This window comes from Pipra filicauda, unplaced genomic scaffold (genome assembly GCF_003945595.2).
Source record: "Pipra filicauda isolate LSUMZ 115617 unplaced genomic scaffold, ASM394559v2 scaffold30_size5312502_pilon, whole genome shotgun sequence".
Classification (NCBI taxonomy): domain Eukaryota; kingdom Metazoa; phylum Chordata; class Aves; order Passeriformes; family Pipridae; genus Pipra; species Pipra filicauda.
The window spans coordinates 1,686,346-1,709,934 of NW_024104432.1; the positions used below are offsets into that span (position 1 = coordinate 1,686,346).

The window sequence follows — 23,589 nt, forward strand, 5'->3', positions numbered from 1 at the left end:
AAGCTTTTTCATGATGCAAGGAAGAGCACCTCAGCAGTCCTGACCCTTGATTGCAAGCAGAGCCTTGCATAGAGTCCCAGAGGAGCTGCCTATGAGTTGTCTCATTGAAATCAGCATCTTTTGCAGCCCCACTGGGTAATCCTGTAGACATGGTAACCTTTATGCAGATCTTGCTCAATACTCTGACATACACAGTTATGGGATTTTTGGAAGCAACTGCCAGCATCTACTGTGCAAGGTTAAGAAGAAAGTGTAGCTGTCAATGGCAGTTCTCTACTTTGCTTCCTCCATTCACTCCAGCGTGCACACTTCTTAGGAGAAAAGTCAAAGTCTGCAGTTGTAAGCACCAGTTAAAAATCTCTATCACATAACTGTTGTCATTATTCTGAGCTAAACAGTGAGTCATTACACTGTGCTATATTTGAGTGAACAGTTCAGATGGGGGATGGATGCTGGAGGATTATACTTGGCCTTCTGTTTGAAGCTGACAAGTTCAAGCAACATTGTTGAACTGTTTCAGAATAGTTTAGTTCCCTAAGGAAGAATGCATTTCCTGTCATAAATAAATCCATAAACTGAATGTTTAATGGTATTTCAGCTTCCTTTCATATGAGACATAGAGTATTTTGGAAAAAATGCCAATACTTCAGAGGAATTTGCAACAGCCTTTTCTGTTCAAATATCTCCCTTAAGTCTAGACTAGGGTAAAAGTAAGTCAATGTAAATAATCATCTTCAGGGACTTCGTACTGAATAATCTCAAATTCTTTTTTTAACAAAACAATCTCCATATTTCTATTGAATTTTGGTTTTGCTTTAACATTTTAAAAATAAATGAGAAGAGAGGCAAAAGCATTAGTTTTGAATGGAGAAGAAGGGAAAACAAGGCACAAATAATATGAGGATGTTCAGTCCTAGTATGTGACCTATTTGATTGTGTCAATAAAAAGAAAGGGGAAAGTGGATTAGGATGTGCAGGAATTTCTGCCACCTGGCAGAACTTGGAGGGGTCCAAGTGATGATTATCCTGAAGGAAGATCTGATTTTAGTCTAGCTTTGGAACTTTGTTCCAGGAAAAAAGAATCAACCCTGAGGAGGGAAATGGGAAGAGATGTATTTCTGAGATCCCAGTTTTCCTTACTGCAAAATCTCCACACCATAAAACAAAGGGCCCTGGCTAATTTCTTGCTGGGATATAGCTTTCCTAGAGTGAGCAAGGTAATTCTTGACATTTAGCCAAATATTCTAATACTGGATAAAGCCTTCACCATCATTTTAATTTCTAAAATGCCAAGAACTGATTAAAATAAAGTTTCTGGAAAGTCATAGAGTTATAGAACAACCTTTTAAGGCTGGAAAGGATCTCAGAAGATCGGGAGAGGAAGACTATATGACATTATTGAGCACCTTGTCCAATTGCCGCTCGAACACTTCCAGTGTTGGGGAGTCCACCACATTCCTGGAGAGATTGTTCCAGTGATTGATCATTCTCACTGTAAAAAATTTCTTTCTATTGTTGAGATGAAATGTCTCCTGGTACAAATTGTACCTTTTGCCCCTTGTCATCTCCTTGTGGCCTCTGAGAGCCTCTGTCCAGTTTGTAGCTGCCTTTTAAGTACTGGAATACCGTGATGAGTTTCCCCTCTTGGAAATCTCTTCTCCAGGGAGAAAATTCCTAACTCCTTCAGCCTTCCCTCATAGGGCAGGTTCTCCAGCCCCATGATGACCTTCATGTCTTTCCTTTAGACACTCTCCAGTCTGTGTCTTTCTGGAACAGTGGGGGCTGACACCGGACACAGAGCTCCAGTGCAGCCTGACAGAGGCTGAGTAGAGTGTGATGATATGTCTCCATCACTGCTAAAGATGCCCCTGCAGAGGCAGCCCAGGATCCGATGTGCCTTTGTTGCTGCAGCAGTGCCCTGCTGACCCCTGTCAGCTTGTGCGCCAGGACCCCGAGATCCCTGCTGCTTCCCAGCACAGAGATCAGAACCTATACTGAGGTCTTCAGTTATTCTGTCCCAGGTAATGTGATGATATATTTATACTGTTAAAATTTGATGTTCATCTGGGAGACATAACATGTTCTTTACAACAGCATAAATTTTCACTTTTCTGTGGAAGTAGTGACACCTCTTACATTAATTTTAATGGAAAGTGAGTAATTAAATTCCTATGTCCCTTTCTAAAAAATTACCTTTTCTGTCATCTCTCTATAGAATACCTGTTTTTCTTTCTGTGACAGCTTACTTTGTATTAGGTCCATTTGTGCTGCATTTTGAAAATGAATGAAAAAAAGTAGTAAAAGCCTTTATCAGAAGAAAAAGTATCCTAAATATAGGGAGATTTTTTTAACTACCACTCAATTCTTTGGGAAAGGGACTAACTGCTGTTGTTATTGCTTTACTACTGTTATTTCTGCATAGTGACGCCCACTCTGTAGCCACGAACAACACTTTGCAGAATTAAAGTTACCATTTCTTTTGGGAGCATCAATATGATTCACTGAAAAGAAACAGACTGTTACAAAACATTACCTTAAAGAAGTATTTTCTTTTTTTTTTTGACTAATCTATGACAGTGACAACAAATATATAACATGAAATGACACAAACATTTCCCCATTGTTCCAATAAATGTGTCTGTGTTTTTTGAAAATAAGTGTTGTGATCTCAAGGTGTTATGATTGTCAGAAAATAATTGAGCTTTGTGGTCTGAAAATCAGGCTTCTGTAGGGCATCTCAAGTAGGACAATGAAAACTGCTACACACTACAAACTTCAAAGTAGGTAGTATATTAAAAAAGTTGTATTTATAGTCCCTGGTTATAGGAATTTGATCTTTTATTTATTTATGATTTCTATTTGCATCTTATGTGTGTCCTTTTATCTTAGTTTAAAGAGTTGGTTGTACAGGCCATCTTCACTACTTGGTTATTGCACCTTCTTTACAGTGTTATGAAAATGTGATCATTTCACAGCACACTGGTTACTTGAACTTAGAGAACAGCTTCATTTTCAGATATCTTTTCGACCGAAACTCCTATTCATTTAATCAAAAATAGTCCATGTTTTATAGATAATTTCAAACTTGGTTAGCTAACTACACATTTGTACACCTAAGTGGTTTGGAAGCTGAGCTCAGGTCCCTTTACTTGAGTAGAAAATATTTTGCATTTAGCTATCTTTGTTCAGACTTTGATTTTCTGAGTGAAACTCAGATGAAACAGTCATTTCTGACCATCAGATTATAGAGACTGGAAGGGATATATATACATACACACACACACACACATATATATATAAGCTGAATGTTTTCTTCTCTTTATTACAAGCCTATTTGTCTTCAAGAATTTGCTCAAGGTGGTTCCACTGCACCAACTTGTAAAACCAAAAGCATGTGCAGTGCCTCTGAGGCATTAAAATCAACACAAGCTCTAACTGCTCGGCATCTCTCTGGAGTTATATATTTTACTTTCATGGAATGACTTTAGAAAATGGTGGAGGGTTCTGAAGGTCTAATCAGATCAATGAGAGCTTTTGTTTATAGGACACTTGGCTTTTTGAAGTATTAAGTTTTAAAAATAAATTACATTTAATTAGCAACTGTATCTTCAATTATTAATGCATGTAAGAAACAGGATCTACCTTAGTTGTGTTGAGTCACAAAGTGAAAGACTTAAACCTACAAAATTACCTTCAAATTTCTGTACATTTAGCTGATGCTTGCAAGACCTAAATTGATCTGGTTTTGACTCTCTAGAAAACTCTATCTGTCTAGACTTACTGAAAGAAATATTGACAGCTATTCACCATAGCAAATTACTTAATAGCAAGTTCATGTACTGCAGATAATTATATTTAGTTTTAAGCAATAAAGACAGAAATGCTGAATCACCAGAACAAACTGAAATCTCTCCTTATGTATATATAAATTTTCCATATGTATGTGTGTGTGTGTACACATACATGTATTTTTTGTGAAAGACCAAATTTGGCAAACCCACATGTGATTGATCTGCATACATGAGCAGAGTGTAGCTTTGCACACTATTGTTATGACTAAAGGTAAGAATAATCACTGAACAGGTAATTTTGTTTTTTTCATTAGTTAAGGTGTTTCATGATAAAAAGATCATTACAAAAAAGTTAACTTCAAAATATGTTAGTGTAGCTACTTTTTTGAAAGATGAATTATTAACAGAAGTGTTCAAGAGAATGTGAGTTTAGGTAGTAATTTTATTTTTTAACCCAGTTTTTGCAATAGTCACAACTTCAGCTTTAAAGCCTGTGGAAGCCTGAGAAATCCATAAGGTTTCTGTAAATATATTGCTGGATATTTTCTAAGGATGTCACTTTAAATTCTTAGCTTATATGCACCAAGACAACATGAAAATTAGTGACTGAGTCTTTCCCTTTTCCTATATAAACTCTTAACCACTAACTAACTTAATTTCAATACATGCTAATTTTAACATGGACAAGATATTGTAAGTTCTGAAATTTTCTCTATTTATTAGAGTAAAATTTTCACAGGCTTCAGTGAGTCCTTCATTTAACTCCATTTGTCTCCAGGGTACCATCTACTGCGTACTGGGCTCTCTGTTCAAGTGTTGTACTTGCTTCCAAGGCTACACTAGTGGACTAGGTGGTCCTTTGGTCTGATACAATGCAGTTGTCCTTACATTCTGATCTAATTTATTGTCTGTTCCTAGTCACAGATCTCTGCAGCTAAATGTCAACTCCTTTTTCTGAAGTAGCTAGGATAGCTCATATAACAAAGGCAACAGAAGAGAGTGCAAAAAGAATTCTGTCTGCAATAACTGGGGCCATGGTATATATTTGTCTGTTTACCCTACAACTTTTATAGAACAGAATCGTAGAAACCATAGACTCATTTAGGTTGGAAAAGACCTTTAAGATCAAGTCCAACCATTAAGCCAGCACTTCCAAGTCCACCAATGAACCATGTCCTCATGCCATTTGCTCCCCAACAAACTCATAGGAAGTTTGTGAAATTGCTAGTTAAAAACATATTGAGGAGACTGTGACATCCTTCTATTCTCAGAGCTTTCATTATTTCTGAACATTTGCCAAAAAAATTTTTAGCCTTTTTGTTTTTCATGAGTTCTTCCTTGATTTTTGCCATTTGTTGCATTGTGTGTATTGGTTACCTAAATTCTGTGACATTCTGGTTCTCTGGACAGAAGAAAAACTTTTGAGGCATGAGAATGAATGGCAAATAGCTAAGTAATAAAGCCTACTCTTGTTCACACGCAAAGTATTGTTTACAGGAGATGAGATTAATTTTGCAAAGCTCTGTTCCATTGTGAACTCAGTGAGGGAGTTTTTTGGTCTGATTGTTGAGGACTAGAAAGAAATGAACAGCCACTCAGAATCAAAGCGATTGTTTGCAAATATATCATTTGCAGAACAGAGAAAGGTTGTTCTTGTAGTAGAACTGTCTCTCAGCTTATGTCTTCACAAACTCATGGAGCCACACTCTACAAACTGCAATCTATAAAACAGTGCAGAGTTTCCAGTCTAGTTTTCAATGAGGCTAACCATTGCATGCTGATAGTGGTAGTATAGGGCTTCACTTACTTTAACTTAGAAGTGTGAGTAAGGTATATATTACGCTTGTTGCTTGTTTTGGCAGTTCCATAAGTAGAGCCATCTGAGGTTTCTTTTTAGTTTGTTTTTGGTGAAATGTTTTGCACATATTAAATCAAGACTTATTTTAAAATGCATTAGTTTTAATGATCTTTTAAAAGATTAGGATGGCATTTCCTGTAAGACAAAAAGGCATTAAGATCAGCCAGTGTTTAAGAGGAGCGAGGAAAACTAAGCTTAGTCTCTGTGGCTTACATGATAAAAAGGTGAACATCCCACACTCCATGTGAGGGAGTACCATTAAGCCCAAAACAAGATAATGGCTGTTCTTGAGACTATCATCGTTTCCTCATTTCAGTTTTGTTTCTCAGAAAAGATGTTTAAAATTGCACTGTATACAAAATTAAACAGTTCTTCTTTCTAACCCTAATAGCAAACATCATCATTGCACACTCACATAAAACTAGTATTAGAATGAAATCTAAGCTTTAAACAATGTTTTGCGAGAAGAATCAAAAGTTTTTTTCAAGGAATTGAAAAGTGAAAAATAACTGCATGTTTTAGAACTTTGTCTATGTTTAGTGGACATCTGACCCCCCCAAAATTACTTTATAAATGCCTCTGTTTGGAGCTATGACCAAATTGCATCAGATGACTGCTTTTAGTTTGGTCTTATGAAGACTGGAAAGCAATAGGGAACCCTGATGGCTTCCTTAAAGTTCTTCTCTGTACTCTACCCTTCTCCTCCCCAAAAAAAGGAAAAGGAGCAAAAGCCCATAAACTCTGTAGCGGTGGTCATGCACCTCTGAACAGAAAATCCATGTGCATAAGAACCAAACAGCAGGTTTACAGGCTGTAGAAAGCAGTGACATTCGTGGAAATTTCTGAGAGGTCTGTGATACCAGATTTCTTTTTTTTTTGCAAGGACACCAGCAAAGAGCAAATTTATAACTGGAATTGTGGCTTCCTCAGCAGAATGTGTGGTTATGCAGATGTGAATATAGGAGGGTTTTTTGCCATTTAGATAAAGCATTTATTTTATTTGATTCTGTTTGCAAACATTTCTAAGTCCATCTCCTAATGTATCTTGCACTGTAATGACAATGTTATGAATAATGCCCTCACCTCTGGATGCAACTACTTCCTGAGCATATTGACAACTTAGTTGGACAAGGTTCTAGAACGAGAATGTGACTTGTGTTCTCTCATTAGTTTGGGCTAACAGAAGATGATACCTTTATAGACCAGTACTGGTACATGAATTATAGTTTTTCCATGTTTGCTGTGACACATCTGAAATTCTTACTGGTGCATGAAAACCAGATGTGCATCTTTGTCTGTTGTGGGCATGTTTCACTATGGGCTTTGCATACCAAAACTTCTCTTTCACTAGTCCCCTCGCTCCACACTCCTCCTCTCCTATTCCTTTGTTTTGTCTTGTATTGGAATTTTAAGTCATTTGCTATAAACAAGATTCTCATTTACTCCATGTGGTTATACTCAGACATACTGGTTATAGTCTTTAGGTATTTGGTAGTTACAGCTTTTTAAATCCCCATAGATTAATATGGATAAACATATATCATTGTCCTTCCCATGAGTGCCTTGAAAGAGGCCTTTGTTTTATCTTCTATCACACTCTTAACTGCCACAACTCCCTCTCCGCTTCCCAGTAGCTGTTGTTTTCAAATCTAGGCATCCTAACCATCTCACAGCATACTACTCACTCACCAGCTTGCATTGCCCTCTGCTGTCCTACACTACTTTTGACCCAAATCCTTTTCCAAGCAGCCTTTGAGTCAGTGAGAGTTCATTAAAAGGGTTTGAATGCTGCTCTGTGTGTATTCCAGATCTGCTGCAGTGTGCTGTCAGCTGTGGGTGTCAGCACAAGGCTAACTGGGTGGAAAGCAGTCAGCTAAATCATGTGCTTTCATGCTACCTTCTGCTTTAAACTCTGTTGGACTGTACTGAGGTGATGTCAGAAGCACCACTTGTGACCTCTACAGAAATGGCACATTATCAGAACTGTTACGTTTTAGGGGAAGGTTTCCAGATGTCTCCAGGCTAAGCAGAACTTATTCCATTCCTATGAAAAATATTTAAAAATTCATTGTATGCCAATTTTTTAATTAATTACTTCATAATGACGAGGGACTTTTGCTGCTGAGTTAGAGGTCAGTCTTATCATTGCCTTGTTCTTACAGCCAGGATGGCAAACCAAGGGAAAAGGAGCTGCAGTCAAGTAAGCTGCCATTAATTAGTGCTTGAGGGTTACAACAAAGCTTCCCTTCAGTCCAGTGAACGTTTTAGGAATCCACCCACTGCATAGCTTTGAAAAATCTAGCAAAGAAAGAAGACCAGAAATATGCTGGCAATTAAGGGAGAGAAAAATATCGGAGTTACCTGTTCAGGTTTACAGCAGTTAGTTCGAACAGCCATAGCAATCTAGTGAGGGCATCACAGAGCATGAAGCTCAGCAGAAGGTGATGCATTTTCACCTCAGAAGACCCAGTCAGAACTGCCTGGAAGCAAGGAAGGCTGGAAAGTTATCATCTACATTTGTCATGTTCTGACAGCCTTTTATGGGTGTTGACAACTGCTGTGTTTTGTGTCGGGACAGTAACCTCATGGCCCCTTGGGCTGACCCAGTAGCATTGCTGTGCCTCTATGGCCATATTGAACAAGCTTATGTTAACATAGCATGGAGTCTATGTGCTTCACTGAAACATACAGTGCAGGTAATAGCTTTAAAGATATTTAAAAAAAGCCTTTCTTGATTTGGCAAAATTTAGAGATACAAAGAACTTGTGTTTGCTTGACAGCATTTCCTCATGATTAATGTGAAAGTGTACTTCCTTGTTAGCAGGTTCTTCACACATAGGCATAATTTTTAAAAAATCTGCATGCTTTTTGAGGTACACTGTTCTATGATCTAGACAGACATTAATGAAATGTAGACTTTAAAGGAGAAGATTTGCTTCTCTTTGTTCAAATCTGTGTATTAAGTTCAGCTGCATGAATTTCTATGGTTGCTGATATGAAGAAAGCTCCTGTTTATTTTATGGAAAATTATTAATTTATTTCAGAGAAAGGGAAAAGGAAAACTCCTTTTTCCACATTACTTTTCCCACATTTCTACAATGGGGAATGATGTCTGTGGAACACATAGTCTGAACATTATTCATCTTTCCCATGGGGATTATTAGAAGTACATTAAGGTTCTCTGAATTTGCTTACAAACCAAGATCAATTTCTAAGTAAGATTAAATGAAGAAAAATTGTGGTGATTTATCAGACACAGTCCACTGTAGTAGCTGCTTATAATGAGCTTTGAGACACACCATAATGCAGTCTTTTGTTCCAAGTATCTTTTGTACACACACTGCCTACCTTTTATGAAGTAATTGGAATTTAACGTGCTACAGCTTTGAAATGTATGAAGCCAAACCCTTAATGTGGGAAGCTTCTGGGACTAAAACACTTTTACAATGAGAAATTTTAAATATGTTTTGACTAATTTTATTCAAGGATCATCTACAGTGTTTTTATATAAATGAATCTGTTAATTTTATGGGCTTTACCAATCCAATTAAAGATGTCATTGTTTTCATTTTACATTTCAGTCCTGAACATTTCTAATGCAGCCATGATATTTTTACTTAGTAGTGAATTTATGTCAATCACTGATTAAAATTTTAGCAGCTAAATTTTTAAATGCATGATCACGGGTTGGGATGGGTAATGTAACATAATTAGTTTTACTCTGTTGACCCTGTCACTGATGATACAATAGGTGTGCCAGCTCTTCAAGTAAATCAGTGCAGAAAAGGATCGGTGGATTGATGGAATTTGTGCTTCTATACTTCATGTGTTTTGAGATTTTTACTTGGACTGATTTTGTTCCTCATGCTAAATGACTCCACGGATCTGAAAGATCAAATGTCGATTTACACCCTAGTATGCCCATAAGAGTTTGTCTTGACTTTTGGTGTACATTTTGAGAGCAGCTACTGCTTTAATTTCCCCTGACAGGGATCTAGTTCATGCAGACCAAGCCATTTTGTAAAGTGAAGCATTATAGAGTAAATAGGGATAATTGGGGCATGTGCTTCAGAAGTGCTTTGTATCTTTGAGTCAAAACCACTGTAGAATGTAGCCTTGTTATACACTGGAGGTTACTGCCTTTTAGTGAGGTGATCCTTTTTCTCATCCTCATGGAGGCTGAATGTACAGCTGCCAAAGTACAGCTGCCAAAGTATTTCCCGTGAAAGGGTTTGATTTGATAGTTTAGCTGTGATAATTTGTGATGAGGAACAGGCCAATACCAAAATAACATGACTAGGTGTGGTTGCAGTGTATTAACAGAACTGATAGTCCCATCCCTAAAGGATGACTGTATAAAAAAATCCTGCTACATTTTCTGCCAAGATTGCACTGATTTGCTATGCATGGTCTGTACTTGATACTGCAGAGTATGTTGTTGACATAGATCATCATGTTATTATTATGAAAAATAAGTTAAAAATTTGAGTTTATATTGTAAGTAAAATTGGTTCAACATAGTTGCTGTACTCTTTAATTTTTTAGTGAAATTCTAAAGACCATGTGAACTGAGTTACACTTAATTTAAAACTGAAATTCAAATTTCTTTTTCTGTAAGTGGTTTCAGGACATGAAAAATTTTTCTCCTACCCCATCTATTCTTAAGGATGACAGGAAAACAGACTTTGCAGCAGTCATTTGAAACCCTCAAATGTATCACCACTTTCTAATTATTTGTCCTTAAATGCAGTATGATGTTAGAGTGAAAAAAGACATACATATATTAATGCATCCTGTCCATTTTCCTTTCAACATCCTTACAATGTGTTTACAAGTGTTTTGCTAGTGCCATAATGAAAAGGCTTATATGATGTAATTTAACACACTTGCCTCGGGAGCCTGTCACTGCCATCAATATAGCCTATTTAAGCCATGTAACCTGGATATTCACCTATGTCTTCATTTAAATTTTATTATTTATAGTTGTGTCCCCACCTGCCGTATCTCCCTCTTTGATGTTAACACCTTGCAGATATTTGATTATCATCATGCTTTCCCTATTGAGTAATCATTGGTCAATCTGTGAGTACAGATTTTTAGTTTCCCCCTAAACAAATCCTTTCTGAAGAGAATCTTGATCTTCTCAGAAATCATGATTGTTGACAGTATCTAGGTTTTAACAGTAGTCTCAGTGTGCTTGACTAGAAGATAGTAGGAAGGAACTATGACTGTCATATGATGTTCATAGCCCCAGATTACGTTTTTTATGTGACCAGATTGCATGTTAACTCAAGTTCATTTTGGTCTTCACTCAGAATTTTCCAATTTTCTCTCTTGAATTGCGTATTTTTAGTTTGGAATATATTTGTAGATGCATTCAAATTGTTTGGTTAACTTCCATTGTGTCTTGTTTATTGCAGATCATTAACAAACACAGTAAATAAAAATAAGTTATGCTGAGTTTTATTTATTACATACAAGTATGAGGGAGATTTCATTTACTTAATTTCATTTTTCCACAAATTTCAACTAAAGTTAAATGCAAATAAAAATTATTAATTTGTCATGATCTAATCTTCACACTCATCTCCCTCACAGAGACACACTGATAAAGAACAAAGCACCAGAAAATAAAGGGATTCTTTCCAAAATAACACATCTTGCATGCATTTGCTCTTGTCAGCAAAGGTTGTACTCTTGGGTGAAGAAGTTGACTGGAAAAGTTTCAAATAAAGCATAATCAGACAAAAGCACCATCAGGAAAAAAGCATGCAATTATAATGCTGGATAAGCAAAATCCATGGCTAGGCATCTGTGTCCTTCAGCTGCCAAATGCGCTCAATTAGTGTCATTAAAGGTTGGCTGGGCAGCAGTGACAAACAAGGAAGTTATAGATATGGCGTACTATCATCTGCTACTACATCCAAAACTAGATGTGTTTAATTATTTAATTAGTGTTTAATTTTCAAAAGAACATGCGAGGATAATTGAGAGTTAAAGTCTCTTTCTTTTTTTTGTTTGGTCTTTCTCACCCACACAAACAATAGCACAAATATGCTTTAATTTGTGTCTATATGTTTTTGGATTACAGTAATATAAATTAGTTGATAAAAACTAGGAAAGATGGGCAGAGATAATCTCGACTAAGAATGTTAACATGCTTGAATTTTTACAGTTGCAAAATGCACAATGTGCATAGTACATATATTATAGTAATTCCCTTTAAGATTGCTACTTTTAACAGAATGCACAGGCCAAAACCAAATGTATGTGTTCTCATACTTTGTTCTTTATCAGCGTGTCTTTGAGAGGGGAACTAGTGTGACACACAGTGGGACAGATCACTGAATGAAGTGAAGGAAAGTTGTTGGACTGAACATTGAAGTCTTTTTTTCCTGTGAGTGATTCACCTTCATCTGAGAGCAATTTGTCTCTGTTTGGATTTTGTCCTAGTGTTGACATCATCAGGCTTTCATTTGCTAATTGCTTTGAAAATAAGGTCAAAATCTTTCTAGTCATGGAATTACTAGAACATTTAAACTTATCCTGAATCATCATCTTAAAATTACTGAGCACATAACAATTTTATCTGAAGCAATTGAAACAAACAGTAAAATAGTATTTCATTTCCATTCATGCTGCATCTGACGTTCAATAATAATCAGATATTGCTTGTAGATTTGCATCTTAAATGTAGGAATAGAAAATCTTACATTTTGAATGAGTTACAAAGCAGTTTTTTTATTGATTTCATTAACCATTTTATTTACAAATTTCTTTTTTGACCTAGATTTTCAGTGCAGGTAACAGAGCTGTGCAGAATACTATCTGAGTTCTGATCCTAGCTTTTGTTATGTTTTGTTTTGGTTTTTTGTGTCGAGAAAGTTTGATTGACTTGCTGAAGTGCCATCTATACAGAAATCAGGAGACACTGTAAATGCTTTGCTAAAATCCTCAGTTCAGTGAAAATCAACAGCCTTTCACTTTATGCTCATTCCCTTTGTTGTATGAAGTAGTTATTCTCAACTCAGTGGATTTGCCTGTCTGAAAGACTTCAAAAAATTATTTTATGTGAATGTGTGTTTTGAATTCACTGAGGAGGAAATTCACTTTCCCTGCACAGATCTGAAGCTCTGTGATGGTGAAGTACAGAGGCCAATAAGGAGTTTTAATAAACCCTTTCCCAACGGTAGCCAAGGTGAAGTCTTAGACTCCTGTTTATAGGATCCATGCAGTCACAGAGCCTCTTTTCTCTTCATATGCAATTGCCATTGCCTCTTAGGCTAATTGTTACCTGCCAACTGTGGAGACTTGCTCCAGGTATAAGAGTAGGGTAAATTCTACAAAAATCATTGTTGTGATCTAGGTCTTACATTGTTTTGCATTCAGTCCACAGAAATTGAAGTTCTTAAAATAAAACTGGTGAACTAGCAAAGGAACACATCAGCATTACCATTTTAGAGTGAGATGTTTAAGCATGATCTAATAGAGTGAGCTGTTCAAACATTGGAATATAGATGGTATAAAGCATCTGTATGCCCCAGCTGTCATGTGGGAACTTTCAATATTTTACAAACTAATTTATCCTTTAGCTGAGCATGAGGAAGAGTGATCATCCTGCACATCTAGTATTCAAGTCTCTATGGTGGTAGCAGTGCTCTAAGTTTCTTCACAAGGAAGCAAACTATTTTTTAGCTATTATAACCTGTAACACTTAACATTCTTTATGCATAGCTTGGGATTTTCTTAGCCTTTTATCTTTCCATGTGGCCATTCCTTGATTTACGCTATTTCAAAAGAGGGCATATGTTGACTTGTTTCTGGTATTTGTCTATATCACAGTGTCATGGAATCATACAGAATCAATTAGGTTAGAAAAGACCTCTGAGATCAAGTCCAACCAACCTGACCAATCACTACCTTGTCAACTAGACCATAGCCCTCACTGCCATGTCCATTTGTTTTTTGAACAACTTAATTGGATATATTGTTTGTTACATTGAGAGGTGCTAAAGGAACTAGACTCTCCACTTTTCCCAACCTAATAACAGGTATATTTGCAAAACCTCATCAATTGATTCTTTTTTTTTTTTTTTGGTCATGTCTACAGTGTCTATATGGAGGAGGGAATTCAATAATTTTTTAATCTTGATTATGTTTGCTTTGGTGCTGATTGCAAGAAGCTGGGGGATCCAGTAGAAACTACACACTTAAAATGTATCTCCTCTTTGTGCAAAAGGTATTAAAACACCTTTAAATGGCATAGGCAACAATTTAGGTCTCATTGATAGTGTAGAAAGTTTGGGAAGAGCCTTGATCGTTATTGTACATAGGCTAGATAAGGTTGCTTCTAGTAGTAAATCTGTAAGATTCTTATAGGTCAGTGTTTATATTTTAAAGCTGCTATGTAGCAGATACTTGTTGATTAGTTTCAAGCTCTTCCCAAAGCTGAAAAACCTGACTTTCATCTATGCATAAAAGCACATAGTATGATCAAAAGCTGAAGCATGACTTTTCCATTGAAAGGTCATTTCATTTTACAATTTAAAAGATTGCAGGCTAGATTTAAAGATCATTATGTTAAGATACATGAAGAAATTTCTGCAGTTCTACAAACAGAGTGATCTTCTGATGGGATCCTGTCCATCAACACCTGTTTCTCTGATGATTTACGCACAGGAGTGTAGCTCGTTTTAAGCAAAGAAGATGAAAGTGTGTCAACTTTGCCAGTCTGGGAGTTGGCTTCATCTCACCTTTCTTTAGCTGTCTGTGCATGAGATGTCCAAACTGAACTTACCATTAAATGTCCCTATCTGTCCAACCAGGAAAGTTAGGCAGCTTCAGGAGTGATTGATTCAGCCTCTCTTAGTTGCCAATTTTAGAATGTGAAGAGTTGCAACCTTGAGGTTATTTACCTCCTTGGTTTAGCAGGAGTCTAGAAATCTAACTTAAATGAGCTGGATAACTTCTAGGTGGTTGAAATTAGGTGAAATCTACCTGAAATTACTAAATAAGCAAAAGTATCAAAGATTGTTTGTTAAGGTTAAAACCCTTAGGTCAATTTTTTTTTTTAATACAGTTTTTTTGTTCTTTCAAATATTTTGAGCATGTGTCATTTATCCTTGTTAAAGTATCACCCAATCCATTCAGTATGTGTCATATGATGGCACTGTGAGACAAAGATGTCCTCCTACACTAGGGATCAAAGAGAACTTTCCGATGATTTTTTTTCTTTTTTGAGTGTCAGTGGAGAGGAGGCTGGGAAAAATCCTCCACTGCTATGTGGGCTTGTGTGAATGATTAGCTCTTTTTTAAGTGCCTGAACACACGGGTTCATATAGTAATTAAATTCTTACTGTGGAAATTACTATTTAAAGAAAACAATAAAAACTGTTTTTGATTAAATGCTCCCTCAGAAGCGAAATGCAATGGTTTATTGGTGAGTTAGAAGCAGCTTATGAACAGTAACTTTAATATTTCTTCATTTGAATCTTAGGGGAAAGATATAGGTCTTATTCTTCTTTAGCAACTCTAAATATTCTCATTTACATCATGTAACACTCACACCCACACCCACACCCCCCAGTAAATAAGTTCAGGTCAGATGTTTTCTTACAGATGACCCAAATCCTCTTTTAACTTAGACCCTACACAGTGCCATAGTGAACTGACACGGTGCTCCATGACAGAATTTGGCTCAAAAAACTTTACCCCAATATAAACTTTTCCTTTGATGCTAGAACTAAGGAGCCCCGGAAACTAGTCTGAGTCTTTGTTTTTGATTTTCACTTAATTTAATTTTACCTCATACTGATGGTGAAGACTCGCAGATGCATAATTTTTCACCATAGGGTATGAAATATAGAATCATAAAATAAAAGGAACCTCTAGAGGTCAACTAATTCAACCACTATTCGAAGCAGGGCTAACTTAGATCATAGTGGAAGAACTTAAGGGAAAGAGAAAAAGAATTTCATCCTTCAAGACTAGAACTTCTTTATGTAGATATGAAATGCTTCATAACTCCTTTTTCCACATTCAGTAGAAATGATTGTATGCCAAGACAGTAGTACAGGGATGTATGTAATGTACATCATGTTGGTTATAATTTAATTGTATGTCTTTTACACAAACCACATGATTGCTTTACCTAGTAACTGTTTAAGATAGATTTATTGATCCCAAGGCATTCAATATTTATTTTCATTATTTTATTTTTCATTGTCCTTGTATAATTTGCTGTGTCTTTTGCTTCAGATAGGTTGAATAATTATATGAGTAAGAAATCTAGGAAATTCTCATTAGAAAACAGTTAAATGTTCATTTTTCCAAATGTTTTTCAAATAGGGGGAAAATATATCCTGTAGTTTAGTTCTATAGAACACCTTCTGAAATTCAAGTGATCTAAATTTTTCTCTGAGCAGGTGTGTTCCTTGGCAACAATTCTGTAGTGAGCTATACTGTCATATGTCCCTTTCCAGAAAGACACTGTGATATTTATAAATCTATCTAAGAATACAGATAACCCACACACTAAAGCATATGTCAGGACATAGCTGTCAGTCCTGTTGTTTGAAGGAGCAGAAAGGCACATTGACTCACCAGTGTGTGGCCCTGATTTTAGACCTCTGAGCTACGTACAGTCTATTTTACATTAATACATTTCACAAGTAAATGTCCCTGTGTAAGGCATATGTTGAGATTTAGAGATAACACTGTTGTAGAAGCTGCTAGAAAATATTAGAGCAGAAAACATCTTACAGAATTTGGCACTTTCGGTTTGAAAGGATCTGGCAGCGCATCAAGGACTAATAGCTAAGACACTGGAAGAGGTGACTTTTTCCTTTCTAAAGGACACTGCAAGGACAGAAGGGAAAAGGTATATACTGAAACACAGAGTATCACTTAGTATGTTAGGGCAGAAAGTTAGGAGTGCTTTTTTCTGAGAAATACTACTGTATGTACATTATCAAAACTGACATCCAAAGTCCTGATCCAGGTTCCTATTGTACTTAAATGCTTTGCTGGTTTGGGACATCTGTGTGCCTGGAACTATTTTCATACAGCTACTGCCCTGCACCAGCTCTCAACTCTTCCACCAACTCAGCACAAAGGCTTGAGCGGCTGTCAGTCCCTCACATTATTGAGGCTTGGAGAGCTCCAGGCTTGCGGAGTGGGGGATCACTTCTGCCTGTGGCAGCTTTCCAGACTGTGTCACCTACTTCCCAGCCTGCCCTTGCTCTTTCATCTGTGTCTGCGTAAGGCAGACAATTCTGTGAAAATGGATTTTGTGTCCTTCTGGATGCAGTTAACCTGTAAGGCAATCTGAGACTTCTCTTTCTAGCATGGAAGTATGTTTTTCAGAGTGTGAGAGCTGTTTATTAAGGTCCTTCTCTCCGTGTGTGGGGTGGGAAGAAACAATGTGTGCTGAAATGTTATCATAGTTCATATTTGAGGAGGAACTGTGAAAATAAACACCTTTTCTTTACAAAAAGAATTTCTTTTGGCTCAGGAAATCCCTGAACTAAAAATTACTGGTTGCAGAGAGAGAATTTTGGAAATCAGCATGTATTTTTGCCCTGTGCTTATCAGAAGACAGCTTACATGTTAACCTTTGGTTTGAATTGGAAAGTCTGCTTACACGTTTTGATATCAATTACTCTTTACTGGCAGACAAAAAAGAAAGGTACCCACTGGCTCTTCTTTTTCCTACTCTGCCTTTCAATGCTGTCCACAAGAGACTTTTCAACTCAGAAATCATTCTTCAGTCACACCCTTATGCAATTTGTCATGCTCTTGCCTATTAGTCTTTTTTCTCTTCTTCTGAATTAAACACAGGTCATACTTTTTAAAATAGATTTGTAATCTCTTAACAAAGACTGCAGATACTTTTACACAACACCATGTACTTAAGAAGCTTGAGGAATAATTAAAAAACCAGTTAATTTTCCTTTCAGGAATCATTACAACTTGAATCATTGTTCTGTTGTCTAATTAATAAAGGAAGTATTTTTAAGTCTTGTAATGCAATGTCTCAGTTTTGAGTGACTGGAAGTAAGGTTTTTAACGTCTTCTATCGATTATCAACATGCAGACATATATTGGTAAAAAACTTAAAGATTTGAGGAGGTTTTATAAAAGTTCTTGAGTAGACAAGTGCTACTGATCAGATTGTAGAAGGGTGTCTTTCCACTTGCATTTTAACTTTTGCCTTGAAAATTATATGGGGAAATGAGGAGAGGGAAGGAGAATGCATTTTCAATAGGGATTCAAAAGAGAAAAAGTTCAAGATCTTTAAACATAAAGAAAATTACTCAATTTTTTTATTGTGAGTGCACTGATTAACAGAAAAATCTATTAAGAAATAAACAAGCAATTAGGAAATTTACTTCAGGCATGCCAATGTCTTCCTTTACTGCTATTAAAATATTCTTGCCTCTTAACCGTAAAGTGAGTGTAGATGGACTGCAAATTTTCAGTGTGGCATTTACTCTCATCTAACTTGGAACAGTGATGGAAGAGTGCAGTTTTCACTATGGTGCCTAAGAAGGCGTTCAGGTTATTGAAAGTAATTGAAATGGCGTATCAGATAAAAAAAAAACAAAGCTAAACAAAACAAAAATCCCAGCTTTTTTAGATATAAAAGAGGAAAATCATGATTTGGCAATGAGGAGGTGTAAAGGGATAACATACAACTCTTCTAAGATTCAGTATATCGGAAAAACACAGGAACAGAATGTTCAGTTCAGAAAAAGAACAAATATTTTTGTGTTGTTCATCTCTGTTCCTGTTTGTTGACTTTTCTCTCACAGTCCAGTCTGGACTATCAGCTCTCATTGATACCACTTCTGGCTCATTTCCCTATTAGATGATGGCCATAGTTTTAGTGCTCCTTATCTTTTAGGCTCCCCAGGGAAGTGGTCACAGCACTAAGCCTAACAGAGTTCAAGAAGTGTTGGATGATACTCTCAAGCACATGATGTGACTCTTGACGATAGTCCTGTGCAGGGCTGAGTTGGACTCAGTGATCCTAGTGGGTCCCTTCCAACTCAGCAGATCTGTCATTCTATGTGATTCCATGGTTCTTTATCACTGTTAAACAAAACCACTATCCTTGCTGTCACTCAGGTATTAGTCATTTCTGCTCTCTGTACCTTATCCTGTAAGCAGTATCCAAATACTGCTACTTCTTCCTTACAAGTTTTGGTAGCTTCTTTTGCTTTCCACATAGCTATGTGTTTCCTCCCATCCTACACTGATCAATGCACTTTGCTTTTCTTTTATAACTCTGACATATCAACTTTTCTCCACCTCACTATTACCACAGTTCTTGCAAAGGTCAGATTTGTTAATCTTTTTTTCTCATTTTTCATTCTAAATCTTTCCAATGCACCAAATTCAAGTTGTTCCTCTTTATCTAAAAGATCTCTCACAGGTGTCTTGCTCTTTTTCACGCTTGTTCGTGTTTCATTCACCATTGTACCTTCCAGTATTCTGTTCTAGAAATATCTTTTGCCTTGTCACTTCACTGTTCCTTAACTGTTGGGGACTGTTACTTACTGGTTGTTTTTATTCATGGTTGTCTTTTCTTTGTGCTAGTTTCCAAAGAGCTGTATTTCTATTTGTATGCATAATGCCTCTGAACTTTCAATTTCAGTTACATGCTGCCTTTTTATCATTAGCCAAATCCTTTTATCATTAGCCCAATAATTAGTGACGTATAAAGGAGCAGTTGGTACAAATGAAAAGCATGAATTTTATTAAAAATGCTCAATTTAAGTATAACATAATTTTTATATATATATATATATAGAAAATGTATATTACACATACATTAAAAGGAATAAAGTTATTACAGACAAATAATGCATCCTGGTGTTGTCACCTAATTTATGCTTTATATGCTATTACTAATCTTTAATGGTAAATGTTCTGGGAAAGCACTGATAAGGGCTGCATGTTCTATATGGCTTGGGAACTATAACTATACATGTATAACTGTTATTATTGTTGTAAGTTATATACTCCAGGCAGATTTTCTTTTCCTGCAAAGGTAATGTGAAAGGCTGATGTGCCTCAATAAGTGTCTTGTTGCTAATAGTTTGATCACACATTTTCTTCCTTTGTAAAAAAGAGCCTTAAACTGTTAACACAACACTTTTCCTATGAGGAAAAAGACAGAACAATGCATCTGCAGACAAAATCAAACCTGAAAAAGAAAATTTTCTGAAAACATATTTCGCTAAAAAGTACTATATGACCAATATAATGGTTATTCTCAGTATAAGAAGGCACACTGAGGAATACTTTGCAGCAATAGCATCAGTGTTGCAGGCTCTTTTCTTATAGAGAACCATATAATGAAACAGAAATGGAGTTTTATTTTAAGCCACTCTTGGTGTAATTTTGTCTTGTACCAGGCAGTTATCTCTATGGTTTAATGAGAAAATGTATGTGAACTGTCTTGCACCCAATGAAAACCTCAGGTTCTGGCACTCTCATCAGTTGCTCTGTGTAGTTTAACCTGTTTGTGAGAATATCTACAAAGAATACGAGAATATTGTATAAACATGTGTAGCACTAAATCTGATGAGAAACCTGTTTAAACATGTCTTAAACTGGCTCTTTGTGGTCTCTTTGCAAACATGTGTTTCTTCTTCCCAACACCCCCCACAACAACTGTTATCTCCCATGCAGGAATGTCCTGGGAAGGTGTCCTGAGGTGTTTCCCATTGGACCTTGTTAACCCCTTCCTGTGATTGGGTGTTCCTGTAAACCCCTTGAGACTTCTAATTGGTTAACCTGTGATTCTCCCTAACCCTATAAATGTGACATCCCCAACAATAAACTCTCTCTTGCCTCCTCTCCACGCCGCTGTGCTGTCTCTGTGCCTGCCATGGAGCCACGTGGGTGCTGGGGGGAGGGGAGGGCACCTCTCCCCTCCAGGCTCAGGGCCTGAAAAACCCTGTCGCTGGAGTTCCCTTTCCCCACCCTTCAAGACGTTGGAATGGTTCTTCAGATGGAGATGGAACTAGAAATGGGCTCCACCACGTCGTGGGTGGGGAAAGGGGTCCAGAAACATGGTTTTTAAAAATCTCTGAAGATACTATAGAAGACAAAATATTATGTACTCACTCAAACCAAGAATTTTTAAAATCTCTTTAGATACACACTATATTAAATAAAAAAGCTGTTTCCTTTCTTTTTTTTTCTCATCCCTTCTGAAATTCAAGCAGTTCACAGAAGATCTAACCTGGGTATTCCTGAGTGAAATTTTGAATGTCCATGTATTTTTGTTCCCTGACGCAGTTCTTCCATGGAAGTTGGCATAGTTTTAGCTTCATTTACCTAACTTTGCAAAAGAAAATATTTTATATTAAGAGTGATGTATCAGCTTGAATTTTTTTCAGCAAGTCTGATTGTGTAATATCTAGTTTCCTTGGCACTTTCAGAGCAGAAAAGTCATAACCACAAAGGCCATTTATTTTTCCAGTGTCTTTGAAACAATCATGAGAAAAGATCTTGGAAGCATTTACTGTGTGAGTGGGATTTGTGTTCTTCAAGAGTGACTAAACTTTTGCTACTGAGAATTTGAAAATCCTGATGTACTTGGAAACCCTTTGGAAGTCCTCTGCCGCTGAAGCACCGAACAATAAAAAACTACGTGGTCATGTAAAGGGAAACACTTTGAGAATGAAAGTAAAAAAAACAACCAACAACAACTTTAGCTTTCACTGCATATACTGCAAAAGTAAATTTTATTTTTTAGTACATGTTTTGCGATCCAATTTTCTTTTCACTCTAATGTATACTAAAACAAACCTAGTACTTTTTCATACAGTTTTAATCTGACCTTCACATGTGTTTGAATGCACCCTAGAAGAAGTCACAGCAAGTGGTTTATTTGTGATTTTTAAATAAATGTGCAGAGTAGCAGTGGAACAAAAAGGTATCATTAGCTCTGTTCTTAAAATTGTGTGCAAAATAACTAATCTGTCTCCCATCTCACAGGAAAAAGGCATTGTAAACAGGTTCTTTAATACTTATTGGAAGTTGAGAGCATACTTGTGTTATGTGAGCAAAACTTTCTGCTGAGGTGTCCTGGTTTGAGACCCCTAAAATTTAATTCTTGAGCTCAAGCTCCCCTACCACATCTCAACCCAGTGTGAGATGGGTTTTCCAGACACTACACCAGACTCAATATGGGGGGAAAGGGAATTATATTACAATCACTGTACAAATAAATATTACAATACATCATACACATAATCTTAACTATCTCTCCTATGATAAATCAGTATTTACAATAGATCAATCTCTTCTCCCTCCAATAAAAGTCCAGAAGGGAAGAGGAAAGATCCTTTCCACTCTCAGGGCAGCAGCCTCTCTTCTTCCTTGCAGCAGCTGTAGCTGGATTTTGTAGCTGGATCTCTTTCCAATACACACAAGGGGAGTCTCCTCTCCCCCTCTCAGCCCTTCGACTCCAATCGAAGGTCTCTCTCTTCCATGGGCTGCAGTAACCGGGACAAAGGTTCACCTCACCACGTCATATCAGGAAGTGCAGGGGTCTTCGTGACGGTCCCTTTCCTCAGGGGATTCACCTCTGGGTCAGAACGTCTCGGGCAGCTTTCAGTTGAAAGTCTTTGCCTCAAGAGTTCTATCAGAGCTCCTGTGCTCTGTCTCATAACTACCAGCCTGGCAGCAGCAGTGTGAGGGCCAAGGTCACCCTCTCCGCATTCCGTCTGACCGTCCCGGTCCAGCTCCAGGACGTCTTGAGCATCTTAGCTCCTCTTTCCAGTGCATACTGCACTCCAAGACTCCTCTCAAATAGGAGTCCATCTCCTCCTCCTCTCTAGGAGGTCTCAGAGGGGTTTGGGGGGGTTGTTTCAGTTTTTACCCCAAACTCTCTCTCTCTGTAGAGCTTAGTCCTGCTCTGTTTCTCTCTGTTAGAGATCTCTATGTCTTCCTGTTTGGCTGCAGGCCATCTCTGCTGCATCTTATCTCTTTCTGGCTCTCTGCCACAGTCTCTCCGTTCACTGCTGCTCTGCCGCTGCTTTTCAGTATCTCCTGCTGCCCACTCACAGTGGAGAAAAACTCCTTCAGCTTTCTAGCTACAAATACTTGGCCCAGTCTAACACTGTTCCAAGTTCCTGCAACCCCCCAGCCAGGGCTGGGGGGGCCCAGCCCCCAGTGGGGCTCTGGACCCCTTCTCCTCGTGGCCTTACAACATGGCCACCTCTCTCCAACAACTACAACATCCTTCTTTTCCGATCTGCTTGTGATATGTTTATATTTTGCAGGAGCGCTCATTGGCTCAACCCCAAGGGACACCACCCCCTCAGGGGTTACTATTTTTTTAAATTCCAGGGGGAAAACTTTTTTTTCCCCCACCACATGAGGGCAAGTACTGACCTCACGTATATTAAGAAGGGCTGTTTGCTCATTTACCATAGTAAAGGTTTGAAAGTTCAATAAAATCAAATGCTACTTATTCACAGCCTTAAAAAAAAGAAGGAAGAAAGAAAGAAAAAGAAGGAAAAAACCCCCACCGAAGAACCTAGTCTGTAATTAACAACATTATGATGAAGATTGAAGGTTTTATGTTGCCTGTGAGAATGTTGTAAGTAGTATCACATGGAATGCAGAACATGTTCTTAGTTTATGCATGGGCTTAGTGTATAGAGATATTATTAGTTTAGTGTATAGCAGATATAATTGTATACCCATTGTCTGTGACATATAAGAGAGGAACAAAATTAAAAATGCTTAGCTGTATGGTAAAAGTCTTGGCCACATGGGAAGAAACATAGTCAGTGAAATAATGTGGGGTCCTACATGTTCGTAGAACTTCACAAACACCAATGTTATAAAATGCTGGTATTTTGTTCACATTAAAAAGGGGTAACTAATTCATACCCCATCAGACTCTCTGTTTTAGTA

At 37.2% G+C, this 23,589-nt stretch overlaps 1 protein-coding gene across 1 annotated transcript in view; it reads left to right on the forward strand.

Annotated features, from left to right (window-relative positions):
- The window catches only part of GUCY1A2 (guanylate cyclase 1 soluble subunit alpha 2), a 152,927-nt gene that overhangs the window by 99,830 nt on the left and 29,508 nt on the right, over positions 1-23,589 (forward strand). The window lies entirely within an intron of this gene.